This window comes from Amphiura filiformis, chromosome 5 (assembly GCF_039555335.1).
Source record: "Amphiura filiformis chromosome 5, Afil_fr2py, whole genome shotgun sequence".
In the NCBI taxonomy this organism is placed as follows: Eukaryota; Metazoa; Echinodermata; class Ophiuroidea; order Amphilepidida; family Amphiuridae; genus Amphiura; species Amphiura filiformis.
Genome location: NC_092632.1, coordinates 5,264,065 through 5,277,675, shown reverse-complemented (window position 1 = coordinate 5,277,675; position 13,611 = coordinate 5,264,065).

Below are 13,611 nucleotides of genomic sequence, written 5' to 3'. Positions count from 1 at the left end.
TTCTACACATATTACAAACATTGATGACCATAAATTTAAGGTAAAATTTGGGGGGAAAGATCAAATTTCAAAATTGGTCCAATCGATCGAGCTCAAATTCAAAAAAATTAAGTCATTTTGGGGTTATTCAGGGTCATCTGGGTTCAAATCGCCATAGATTATTAGTTTCATGATATTTGGTGGGGACGACTACCATAGGGAGACAAAAAATGTCAAGGTCATTCGGGGTCAAATCAAAATAGATTGTTGCAGGTTCATTTACTTCTACCAAAAGTTATCGCGAAAGCAGACAGGGCCGGATTTACCATTGGGCCGGGGGGGGGGGGGCAGATGGGCCCAGGGCCCCCAAAATTTGATGGCCCCCAAACTCGCCCTGTGCATCCGAAAAACACCCATGTTTTAGGCCAAAATATGGTAAAATTGCATAATTTTGCGCGCTTCACAGGCACTAGCCTTTTATATAGCAATTTTTTATGTTCATTTTTGGTTAAAACAGTCTGAAATTGAATTTATTTTGCGCGCATATTAATTTTAAAATATTGTCATCTTCATCTAAATTCAATTTAATGCTTCCGCCGCCACTGTCACTAGTATACGTAAACCAAAACTTAAATGTCATACTTGGGTGCACAATCTACACGTGTCTTCCTCACGGTGACTTTGGGGCTTCCAAACGCCACCCTACTTTTTCAGATTTTAGGGTCGGTCGAAAAGGGCCGCAATACAATTACATATCATTTTTAGGCCTAAGGGGTCTTCCGTCTCTCCAACATGAAAGAAAAAAGGTTGTTTGTTGTCGTTATTGAAGCAAAAATGTGACCGTCTACCGCAAATGAGCCCAGAAGTCGGCCCTTCAAAGAGTTGAGATTTTTACAGATTTGCAAAGATCATACCGTACCTGAAGCTTCAAAATAACCACCTTTGCACAGTATTCTGAAATGAAGTTACCGGGTACGTTTCTCCAAAATTTGCCTTACAACAGAGCGCAACACTGAGAAAACTGCACTTAAAGTTATCAAAATTCTGTTATTTCTGTTGAAACCAGCAACATAACATTTTTGTGCTGGGTTGCCGTGGCAACCCAGCACTTATTGCTTGGTTTCTGTTTTCTGTTGTTTCTATAAGTAATTCATGAAGAAAACGGAAACTTGTAAAAAATGTGCACAAAATTGATCAAAATGGTTATGACAAACAGAAATACTAAAATTGGTCTGTGCAGATATCAGAAATATTGTGTTGATTTTGCATGTTAAGGTAAAATAGGCATATGTTTTAGGAAAATAATTTTTCTGAATCTAGACAAGGAAGTTTTGCTGGTTTACTTCACTAGAACACTGATCTTGGCAGGCTATGGGATCTGTGGGCAGACCAAGGGCAGACACACCGGGTACCACATGCTTTGTTGGCGTTCAGTATCTGTATTGTATGGTATGTGATCCAATATCTCTGGTGAGAGCTACCTGCTGAGCAGTGAGCAATGATGACATATCCAATTTACACATGTTCCTTACTCTAGTCATGTTCCTATAGTGGTCTGTCTGTGGTTGTCTGTTATCAAATATGTGTTGGATAATTTTCAACTATATGTAACATGTTTGACCATGCAACATGCAGTAAATATGGTAAAAGTTGCATCCCTCGCCCTCACATCGAAGGCATGTGTTAATAAATAAGCAAGATCACTGAATATTGGAAATAGGATAGGCCTGTGTACATTTGCTGCATGGTAACACAGTGATGATCAAAAGCTATTGATGCACACATCACCTTCAAATATTTGGGTCTATTTTTATGATGGCAAAAATGTCACAACTAGAATGAAGCATTGGGGCATAGGTCCTACGTAATGATTGGATTTTGTTACTAAGAATATTCATCTGTAAACATTCAATTCTTTGATATAAAGGTGCTATTTTGGGGTTCAGTATGTGTAGGCCTGTAACATGTACAATATTTCTCAAAATGATTTGGCTTGCTACTTTCTATGCTTAAATTCTCAAAAAACAAAAAGAGTTATAAATTAATCTATACTATATCTAAGACCATATTTAATAGCAATCCATGTACTAGTATTTGGGGTATATGTGCAGGGGTGTTTGTACCCTAACAGTGTCTGCTTCCAACTCAAGCCATCCAAACCGGGTGATAATAATATTTGAGTAGGAGGACATTACGTGAGTGGAGATATTTGAGGTCAAAGGTCATCTAGGTGTCAAATGAGGTCATTGTTGATTTAGATTAAGGGATCTAAAATGAGCATTTATTGCGTTTCAACAGTATTTTTGTAGGACATGAGAGCACCTCAGACCTATCGAATTGCATTCTGAATACGAAGCATGTCTTTCTGATATCAAATAATTTTCATTTTTGAAAATCACAATATAATACAAATTTTATGACAAATTATAAAAATTTGATATTTTTCAAATTTTGATATAACAGTCCTCGAAGTAAATTATATAAATCTAATGATATATTCTTAAAGTGTATGTAGCAGGGAGGAAAAGCCGACGGTCAATTGAAAATTTTGACCTTTCATATTGAAGATATGGATTTTTTTCCCAAAAGACCTATTTTTTTTTGGTGTTTTGGGAAAAAAATCCATATCTTCAATACGAAAGGTTAACATTTTCAATTGATCGTCGGCTTTTCATCCCACCTACATACACTTTAAGTTTAAATCATCAGATTTATAAAGTTTACTTCAAGTACTGTTAAATATCAAAATATCAATTTTAATGATTTGCCATAAAATGTGTATTAAATTGCAAAAAATTTCAAAAAATCAAAATTATTTGATATCAGAATGACATTCTTCGTATTCAGAGTGCAATTCGATATGTCTGATGTGCTCTGATGTCCCAAAATAAATACTGTCCAAACGTACATACCCCAGCCCTTAAGCGATGGGGAAATTGCTCTCCTTTGTAAAAGTAAATTTCAATGTCAAACATTACCTAGTGATAACTTGAGTAATCTCTGCGTAAGGGAGCATCAGGTGAGTGAAAATGTTTTGAGGTCATAGGTCATCAGGGGTCAAATTTTGAAATTGTTCGTATTGGGCTTTAAGTTGGTGAATGTAACAACGTAAAGAGCGTAAGAATTGGAGTATAAGAATTGGAATGGAACTGATGTAATGAATCCAACTGAGTCAAAAAGTGTCTGATTTTGGGGTTTGAACCAACCGAATCTTTGCACTTCAAATTATTTTAACTATGTTTTACAAAAAGAAATATGAAGTTACTCATTGTGAACAACCATGTCCCAGCACATCCCTTTTTAAAGGGATTTTTATTTATTATTTTTAGTTTTTGTATAGCTGTGTAACTTTACAGCTGTGTAAGAGAAGTATGGAATATTTAAAATCTGTGAAAATCTAAATTTTTCTCAAAATATGACATTTTTGGATATTTTGCAATGCAGCTCAAAATCACATTTTCCGACTTCTGGGCTCATTTGTCATGTTTGTGGTGGATAATCTAATATTCAACACGAGCTTACTTCCGGCACGTTTTTCAAGATCTGCCACCATCCTCTCCAGCAATGTGCCCGGGGCAATGTGCCGCACACCGACATTGCCTGGTTAATAATAACATTGTACAGAAGAGACACTAAAATGAATACCCGGGATCGATACACGTGAATGTGCTATGCACGATTTGATATTCAGACGATGAATCTTTGGATACCGGGGTAGAAAATGATGAATATCTCCAGTATTTTTCTTTATTCTAAAGAAGCCATATTTTGATGCTTGCACTTGAATATGTGTTAAAAGGATGTGATAGTCGTTAGCTTGTGTGTTGAGAAAGAACCGTGCGTATTGAGCTCAAAAACTGACAAAAAAATCTGATTTTATATGCGCCGAACTATAGCGCAGCGTAGGCCACACGTGGAGTCTAAAGGCAGATGACCTCATGGCGTATACCATGCTCACTAACATCTACAGAGGTAAATGACCAGGCTATTGTCAATAGCCTTAGTCGGATGTCCCTCGGCCCATTACGCGTCTCAAAACTATTAAACAGTTCGGAACAAATTGGCCATGCGTGACTGTGGATTCAACCTACCATGGCGATTGTGTGCCGTGAGTAAGGTTGAAGACCACCAAAACTAACTGCAAGTACTTTGTTCATGACGTTCGGCTGGTTTGCTATTCGTCACAACCATGACAACTGTAATAAAGACCTGTAACAAATAAATGAATCAGTGAATTTGTGATAATCTTTCATTTTGAAATGTCGATTTAGCTGAACTGGTCAATGTAGCTTGTACCACACGACAATGAATATGAAATGTCTCCTGTGGAGTAAAACATCCCATATAACAATCTTGTTTATTTTGGAGAGAATACAGGATGATAATCTCGCATGTTTCACGATGCTTTATAAAATCACGCCGTTTGCACCAAAAGTATGTCAGAAAGGTTTTTTCTCATTCATTGTTCACGATTTTTTTTTTGCAATTTGCGATTTGAGACTGAAAATTCATAAAAATATAACATAATTATTACATACTTTAGATACTTTCAGCACATGTAATATGATCGAGGCAGTATAAGTGCGACACCTTGACAACATTACATTTTGTTCCTTGGTAGCTTGGTATTTATGGGCATATTACACCAACCACGCCCACATGGATTATCTAGTCCCTGGTTTCCACATGTTGTACCATGGTTGTACATCGATTCTCTTACTTCCGTCCGAGCATGAGAGAGCGTCCCAATTAGCTAATTAGAAAAAAGTACTAAATATATCCAGTTTCGTGCCTTGTCAGAAATATGAACTCAACCCAGAAAGTATCGAAACGATTATAGTTGGTCAGATATATCGGGAACTGAAATATATGGCAAAAACTTATTTAATGTATATAAAGCGCAGCTTTCTCCTGCGCATTTTGATACCTCTTTTGTTGCTCTATGATATCTTTTGGTCGAGTTATGGGCGCTTGAGTGGCTTCAAGTTGGATTTTGAAAGTTGCACTTAGTTTCTATTCAAGCCAAACTGTGACCAATAAATGACCATTGCTTTTGTCCGCCAAATTCAAATGAGTATGTGTGTCGCTTGTTGGATAAATTGATTACGATGACTATCAATGATTGTACTCAATGGTCAACAATGGTAGGCATAAATCAATATGAGGTTGAAGTCAGATTACCTGACAGGGTAGGACAGGGAGAGGTGTCCCGAGTAACCAACGATGGCTGGAATGGCGAGACATTGACCAAGGAAAGATTAGACATCTTGTTCAGAGCATGCGACGACGAATCCAAGCAGTGATAGACAGTAATGGTGGGCACACCAAGTATTGAGATGTCAGCAGAAAGAGTTCATGCGATAAGCATGATAAGTAAAGGGTAGCAAGTATTGAAGTTAAATGTTGGAAGTTGAAGGAGTAAAATAAAGTAAAGTTCATGGTTAACACATCGGTGTCCTTTGTCTTGATTTTGTGTGTGTGTACACGACAAACGCATTTGGCTTGAATAGGAGTGGAGTGCAACTTTCAAAATCCGACTTGAAGACGCTCAAGCGCTGATTACTCCACCAAATGATATCGTAGAGCAACAAAAGAGGTATCAAAATACGCAGGAGAAAGCTGCGCTTTATATACATTAAATAAGTTTTTGCTATATATTTCAGTTCCCGATATATCTGACCATCTATAATCGATTCGATACTTTCTGGGTTGAGTTTATTACTTTACGTAACACTTTTATTATTTTACATAACAATTTTAGGCTGTATTTCTACCTGATCACATGGAATTTAACACTGAAGTTGACAGTGATATACAAACGGTCAATTATAGATACACAGTCGCCACATATTAGATTTCTTGACCATCACACACAGTACACACAAGTTTCTGCTGAATGACTTACCCATGGGTGAAATTAAAACAATAGTAAAACTGACCAATCTTATCCAAGTAAATGAATACATAAATAAATATAATGAATAAATGAATAAATAGATAAGTCTCGTTTAGGCAAACATGCAATTGTGCTAGTAATGTAGTTTTACCACTTCTTGGAATAGCAACTTGTATTACTCTGCTGACTGATGTGAGTCGTTTAGGTAAACATGCAAGTGCGCTAGTAATGTAGTTTTGCCACTTCTTGGAATAGCAACTTGTATTACTATGATGACTGCTGTGAGTCGTTTAGGCTGTTAAGACCCCCTTTTTCAACATAGCTGTAACCCAAAGACCCCATATTTTTTATGAGCACATGCTCTGTCACCCAAAGAGCTCATATTTCCTTTCGATTTGTCACCATAAGACCCTTAAATTTCCATTTAAACAGCAACACGTCATCTATCACTGATTTTGTAACTTCTTTGGAAATAACCAGCCATTTTAAGGCATGGGGTATGGGCGAACTTGAAGTACAGGTATCTCGAGAGGGGAAGCAACGAGTTAACCCAAAATCACAGCGGCAGGTAGTGACTGGGCCGCCAAGTGCTAATATATATTTATTTTGGAAGGTTCGTGTTTGTTTTAAATTTTGGGGCGTTTTTCCAAAATTTGATATTTTGGGGGATATTTCAAAAAAGCAACATGCCAAAGACAACTCTTTGGGCACATAGTTTGTTATTGTTATTGCAGTTCTTTTCCACATACCTACGTTAACATTCGCTTGGGTGATTTACTATTATTATATATTTTATGACTGCAATTTGGCGTTTTCAATGCGTTTTACACGTATCATGAAATTAACGCAAATATCTAGTCACGCTGCTTTTAGAATTTTTACCTGATCGTCGGCTTTTGCAGGCAACAGAATGCAGATTGGCTCACGATAGATGTCGTATTCCTCTATGTGGGTCACTTGATGATAAAATTACTTTGAATTCCTTGTAACAACACACACATTGTCGTCTGGAAACCAGGTCTGGAACTGATTTGGGAATAGCTTTAGACTTCAGCGCCGTATCAAATCTCATAATGAAAACCCCACGACTGGCGACTATGTGTTTATGTTTCCCGCACGAAAGCTTGCGTCAACATCTATTACTATACTTCTTTGGAAACGTTGACCTTTGACCATTCTTTGTATAACGCCCTGATATGACCTGGATATGTTCACTTGATTGGGTACGTTATAGCATCCATTTCATTGAGTTGTTATAGGACCTGGTCAGTAGATAATACTACAGGGATACAGTAGTTTAACATGGTGTGTGAGCATGGTGAAAGACTCATTATTGATTAGGCGAGGACATATTAAAGGCACAGGTCCTTTGCGTGTATAGCAGAAAATTATAATAGAATGTTTGGAATTTTGCAACTATTAATACTAACCGCATTCTGCATTATGTATTTATTTATTTCTTTAGGCCTATGCCTATTTATTTATTTATTTACTGACTTATTTATTTATTTATTTATTTATTTGGTATATTAGTTAGTAATTAGTAATATTATATGAAACATCGGTTTATGATTGATTGATTGATTGATTGTTGATTACTTGAAAACTTGATTGATTGATCGACTGATAGTCATTTCACATTATATTCCTAAACTCAACCCAGAAAGTATGGAAACGATTATAGATGGTCAGATATATCGGGAACTGAAATATATAGCAAAAACCTATTTAATGTATATAAAGCGCAGCTTTCTCCTGCGTATTTTGATACCTCTTTTGTTGCTCTACGATATCATTTGGTGGAGTAATGAGCGCTTGAGTGTTTTCCAAGTCGGATTTTGAAAGTTGCACTTCACTCCTATTCAAGCCAAATGCGTTCGTCGTGTACACACACACACCCCCACACAAAATCAAGACAAAGGACACCGATGTGCTCTGTTTACTTAACCATGAACTTTACTTTATTTTACTCCTTCAACTTCCAACATCTGACTTCAATACTTGCTACCCTTTACTTATCTCTGACTTATCTCATGAACTCTTTCTGCTGACATCTCAATACTTGGTGTGCTCACCATTACTGTCTATCACTGCTTGGATTCGTCGTCGCTCTGAACAAGATGTCTTATCTTTCCTTGGTCAATGTCTCGCCATTACTCGGGACACCTCTCCTTGTCCTACGCTGTCAGGAAATCTGACTTCAACCTCATATTGATTAATGCCTACCATTGTTGACCATTGAGTACAATTGATAGTCATCGCAATCAATTTATCCAACACGCGACACACATACTCATTTGAATTTGGCGGACAAAAGCAATGGTCATTTATTGGTCACAGTTTGGCTTGAATAGGAGCTAAGTGCAACTTTCAAAATCCAACTTGAAGCCACTCAAGCGCCCATAACTCGACCAAATGATATCGTAGAGCAACAAAAGAGGTATCAAAATGCGCAGGAGAAAGCTGCGCTTTATATACATTAAATAAGTTTTTGCTATATATTTCAGTTCCCGATATATCTGACCAACTATAATCGTTTCGATACTTTCTGGGTTGAGTTTAGTTTACATGCCCCTATGGAACGTCTTTTAATTTTGAATAGCATCGTAAATTAGATAAATAGGCCTATTAGTATTGATTTATTCTATTCAGCAATATCAAGGATTACTATCAAACTTCTCATACCGGTAGCTTATTGTCAGTTGGCTCAGTGGTAACGCCATGTAACGCACTAGGTTTTACAACACGGAGGTCACGGGTTCGATTCCTAGCTCTGACAATTTTTTTCAAGGCTGAGAAAAAAAAATGAAATTTCTTGACTGCAAACTTATTTGGCGCGCGATCTGAGCTGGTCCTTTTCTGGTGGCTGTGTCTGTTACAGCCACACTCCCTCTGGAATCCAAACCAGCTTCACGCTCATTACACCTCCCTTAAGCCATTTGGGGGAAAAAAATCAATTTTCGAGGCTTCTTTTGGCTCTCACCCAACGACCCCATTTAAAAAGGTCATATTCTTACCCAACGCCTCCTAATTTAGATCGAAATGGTCCGTCTCTCACCTAATGACCCCATATTTTGTCAATTTTGCTCTCACCGAATCCCAAAAAGAGTTTTGATATTTTGCCCCAGGCTCACCGAATGCCACTTGGTGCGAAAGTGCCAGCCCTACACCTATATCCATTCATAGATAGTGAAGGAGACTTCACTATCTATGATACATTTCACATTGAAGTGCCCCTGGTGGATGTCTACTTCATCTGCATCATTGTGAAAGGCCCACCTAGATCTTTCAGTTTCTGAAGATCCTTATTTCTTCTTCTATCTACCCTAACATTTGCAATTTCTTTGACAGTTAGACCTTCCTTGGTAAGCGCTTCCTGTTTCAGATTTCAGTCATAAATAAGGATCTTCAAAAACTGAAAGATCTAGGTGGGCCTTTCACAACTGCAGATACAGTAGACCAGAACCTAGATAGTGAAATAGAAGAAGAGGAAAAGGTGTCAAGACTTTATCTTGAAGTACGGTACGCCCGGATACTGCTCTGTCCATACCAAAAAGTAGTGACATATGTATACTTAAAAAGGATTACAAGAACCTGCCCTTAATCTCCTATGCCAACAACTTGAAGGTCTATCTGAACAATATATGTTGCATCAAAGGCTATAGCAAGCATTTGTGATTTTAATGCTGCTGTTGATGTTCTACTTATTAGTACCAAGTCGGTTAGTTACAATATAAACAGAGAAACCTTGACTTTAGTGAGTACTTAGCTCAATGAACTGAGATATGTGTGAATGAATACGTGCTGGGGTATGTGCCCCCCCCCCTATTGATACTATTATATCAAACAATATATGTTTTTATGTATGCCAAACAATTATAGACTCTTAAATTACCACATTTTTTTGGGTGAAAATAAATTGAACAATGTTATCCTGAAGGTCACAAATTCCCTATACTTTTGTACAGTGCAAGTCTTCCGAATTCGGCAACCTTAATTTCAAATCTTCAGGGGGTATGTACAGGGGGGTTAGCTTTATTGATTTGATTTTTTTCTTTTTGATAATTTATTATCTAGGGTCTGTACATATTTTAAGCACTGCAGAAAAATAATACCTTTTATTTTGTAAAATAATTCCACCCCCAAGTTTTAGAACCATACTTGGCTATAAATACATCTCATATTCAAAGTCAATACAACAGTGCAATATTAAAAAAATTGCAGACAGAAGGGTTGAGCATTGCCGAACTTTTGCCAATGGACTGAGTGACAGTGTAAGAACTTGTCATTTATTACCCCCACCAGAATTTCGGTCCATGGCAGAAGTTTGCGCAATGCTCAAGATCATACGCAACTCAGGGCCAACACGAAACGTTTCAAACAGAGCCCGATCCCCCTTTATGTCACACTTTTAAACATGCATTAATTGCCCCCATGCACTTGCTTTTATCTAAATTCAATTTGTGTACATCCATGTCGGAGGGGTGCGCTTGTCGGCTGCTACATGTGTCTCATTTCGCATGGTAGCTGGGAGTAGATGCCGGACTTGTCTCGAGTGGGGGTCGCTTTGGGTCATCCCTGATTTGAAGTGGCCGGGAAGTGGCCTCGGCTTGGGATGGGTCTGGTGTTTGTTCCTGGCTGTTGTGTGGGGTGATACGCGTGTGGCGGCTGACGGGTGCATCATTCTGATATGGATGTACACATTTTTTCATAATGGTTTTATCCTGCTGGCAGGTTTATATTTTGATTTTTAGTGCTTTTTAACCAAATCTTTTGGTGATTTTTTTTCATTGTAATTGGCCTATTTTATTTGTGCAATTTTCATATATTTATGTCCTTGTAATAATATATTTTCCATGTCTTGTTTATTTATACTATAATGTGCAATACTTGTGTAATTGTGTAATTTTAAATTTTGTCTATTATTCTAAGTATCTTTAATTATAATTCTTTGTAATATTTCTCTGTAATTTGGCCCATGGCCACGAATGTGAAATAAAAAATATATATGAAAAATATATATGAAATGAAATAATGGTGAATTCCGAAAAGGGGCACAATTTTCAACATTTTGACCATTTATGCTTACTCTTCTATATAAATTTATATTTGTATTGAATTCCAATTCTCGATTATATATATTCTCTCTCATATATAATGTTGTATTTCGGCTCATGCACTTTTTTCACTCAGCCGAGATTTCATAACTTTCCCTTGAGCCGATCTCCCCATCATTTGGCTATAGTATGTTGAACTCTCCAAAGAAAGAATTATGATACTTATTTGGGACTTCGGAACTCAACATATGCCTTAATATATTTCGTCTGGGCAGACAATTTGATGTGAATTTGCAGGCTCGGAAACGATAAAATCACGAATTTTCCCACGAAAAAGACTTCTATAGTAATGGTGGCAGCGAGGGAAAACAAATTTGCGTGCATTCAATACCTACTTCATGTTCAAATCTTTCAGTTAAGTGGCGAGTTTTGCTCATATATGTCATATCTACAGAATTCATGTAACGGGAATTTTGAGCATGAATTCCTTGATTAAAAGCTTACCTTTTCAACTTCTCCCCACGAAATTGGACACGTAAGAAGCCCGACACAAGCCTTGCACTGTGGTTATATTCACATTTGCGATTGATATCTTCTGTTAGATATATTCCATATTTTGCTGGTAAAAGTTCCTCGCAATACTTCGTAATTGGCACCAAGTGTCAGTGTGATATTGACTGGACTCGTTATCTAACCTATATTTCATCATTTCAAGGGCTCTCATTGTGGGTTGTCGATGTACGCTTAATGTGACTGAACTTAGTATCTGCTGACTCATCGCGCACTTATTGTGATATGGGGCAAGGAACAATGGGAAAGCGTTTTTTTTTAAATATCGCTTTGAAGATCTATTGAACTATAAATGGCCCGATCTAAATCAGTGAGTGGGAAGGACAATGATGTTAGTTAAAACGACAGTAAAATTCCGTATTTCATCATGTATAATTATATTTTTTATTTTGAAATATTAATATATAATTAAGTTTTTAGTGACGAGTTTATATTAGTAGAGTTAGAGCAGAGTGGGGTATTTGGGGATAGAAGTATGTTTGAAGTCGATGGAGTGTGGACTTGTTGATGGGGTGCTGCGGGGTATGTGAGGTACACGGGTGTGTGTATTAAGGGTTGCGGAGTGGAATGTGTGCATGGGTGATGTGCATGAGTTATAGGTTAGGATTCAGAGAGTCAGGGGTAGGTAAGGTTTGAGGTTATAGGACTAGGTTTAGGATTAAAGCTTATGTTAGGGTTAAGTTGTGGGTTATGGTTGGGGTAAGATTTAGGTTATAGAACAAAATTACTGGGTTTTTGGACAAATGACCTTAGGACTATCGATCTGTAATCCATAAGTTACTGGCACTGTCTTGAATCTTCATGAATGTTTCATTCACTCAAACAGTTAACCTCAATCACTCCACGAAAGTAAATCAGGAAAATGTACATTATTCGGAAGGCATAATGGATGACGTTTTAACGTGATATTTGTACAATATTTCCCAACCTAATTTTTGGACATTGTAATTTTTACACATGCCTCAGCAACCAGATGACCTTTTAATACCTCATTATTAGCTATTATTTTGGCTCAAAATGGACAGAAACCTTTCGTGATAGTTATTACGTATATTATTTCATAATTTTTGGTAATTTATGGTAAAGATTAAAATTTGACAGGAATTTTACATTATGGCGTTAAATGTCAAAAGGCATATTATCATGTGGAAATAAATGAAGGTGAAACTGCTTCTGCTATACAGTCTTTGTTATTGTTTTATTGATGATGTTTTTAACGAACATACATTCTGTACTTTACCAATAAATCTAACTTAAAAGGGCATTTCGTGATCCACAGCCTCATCCCCCCACTTTTCTCAAAAAAAAGTTGAGATTTTTATATCACTGGAAACCTCTGTCTACATAATGTTTATGTACAAAATATTTCTTGCAGATTAATTCGTTTAGCAAAGATATCGTGAAATTTGAATTTGGTTCTGGTGCACCAGAACGAAATTACAACGTATTGTCTATGGAGCAGTGTAATACACATAATCATGCATAACTCGCAAACGCAATATCGGAATCAACTGAAATTTTGGGAATATGCTTTTTTCGTGGATATGTACTGAAAAATGTCATAAAAGAGGATGCTAGGATCACGAAATACTCCTTTAATAGAAAAATAACAAACAAAATATAAGGCCTCCACTTCGCACAGACCCTGTGCTATAACACAAAGGCTACATCATACAGATAAGCGCACCCTAAAACAAGCACCCCGCCCATACACACCCATCACCATTATACGCCACACTTAGACTGCGGAACGCAGTCCTCAATGATAGTCAGTCACTTATCTTTTGGTCGTTATATGACTATCATTTGAGGACTGAGTTGTTACCATACATCTTCCGAGGTGCAGTTTCAGACAATAGCTTGGGATTATTGGGACAAAGGTTATCTTTTGAATTCTTTCATGACCACTGAAGCATAGTCAAGCCTGTCAAGGACACTGTGTGTGAATTGAAAGACCATGTCACTCGCCACAAAAGAATGTTAAAGGTCATACGACACCAATTTGGTGTCTTTCCGCGCCTCGGAATATGATGCTTAAAATCTGTGTCTACGCCACACTATATTTACATGCTACCACACACAGAATGCCGCCGTATTTTAAAACGTAGT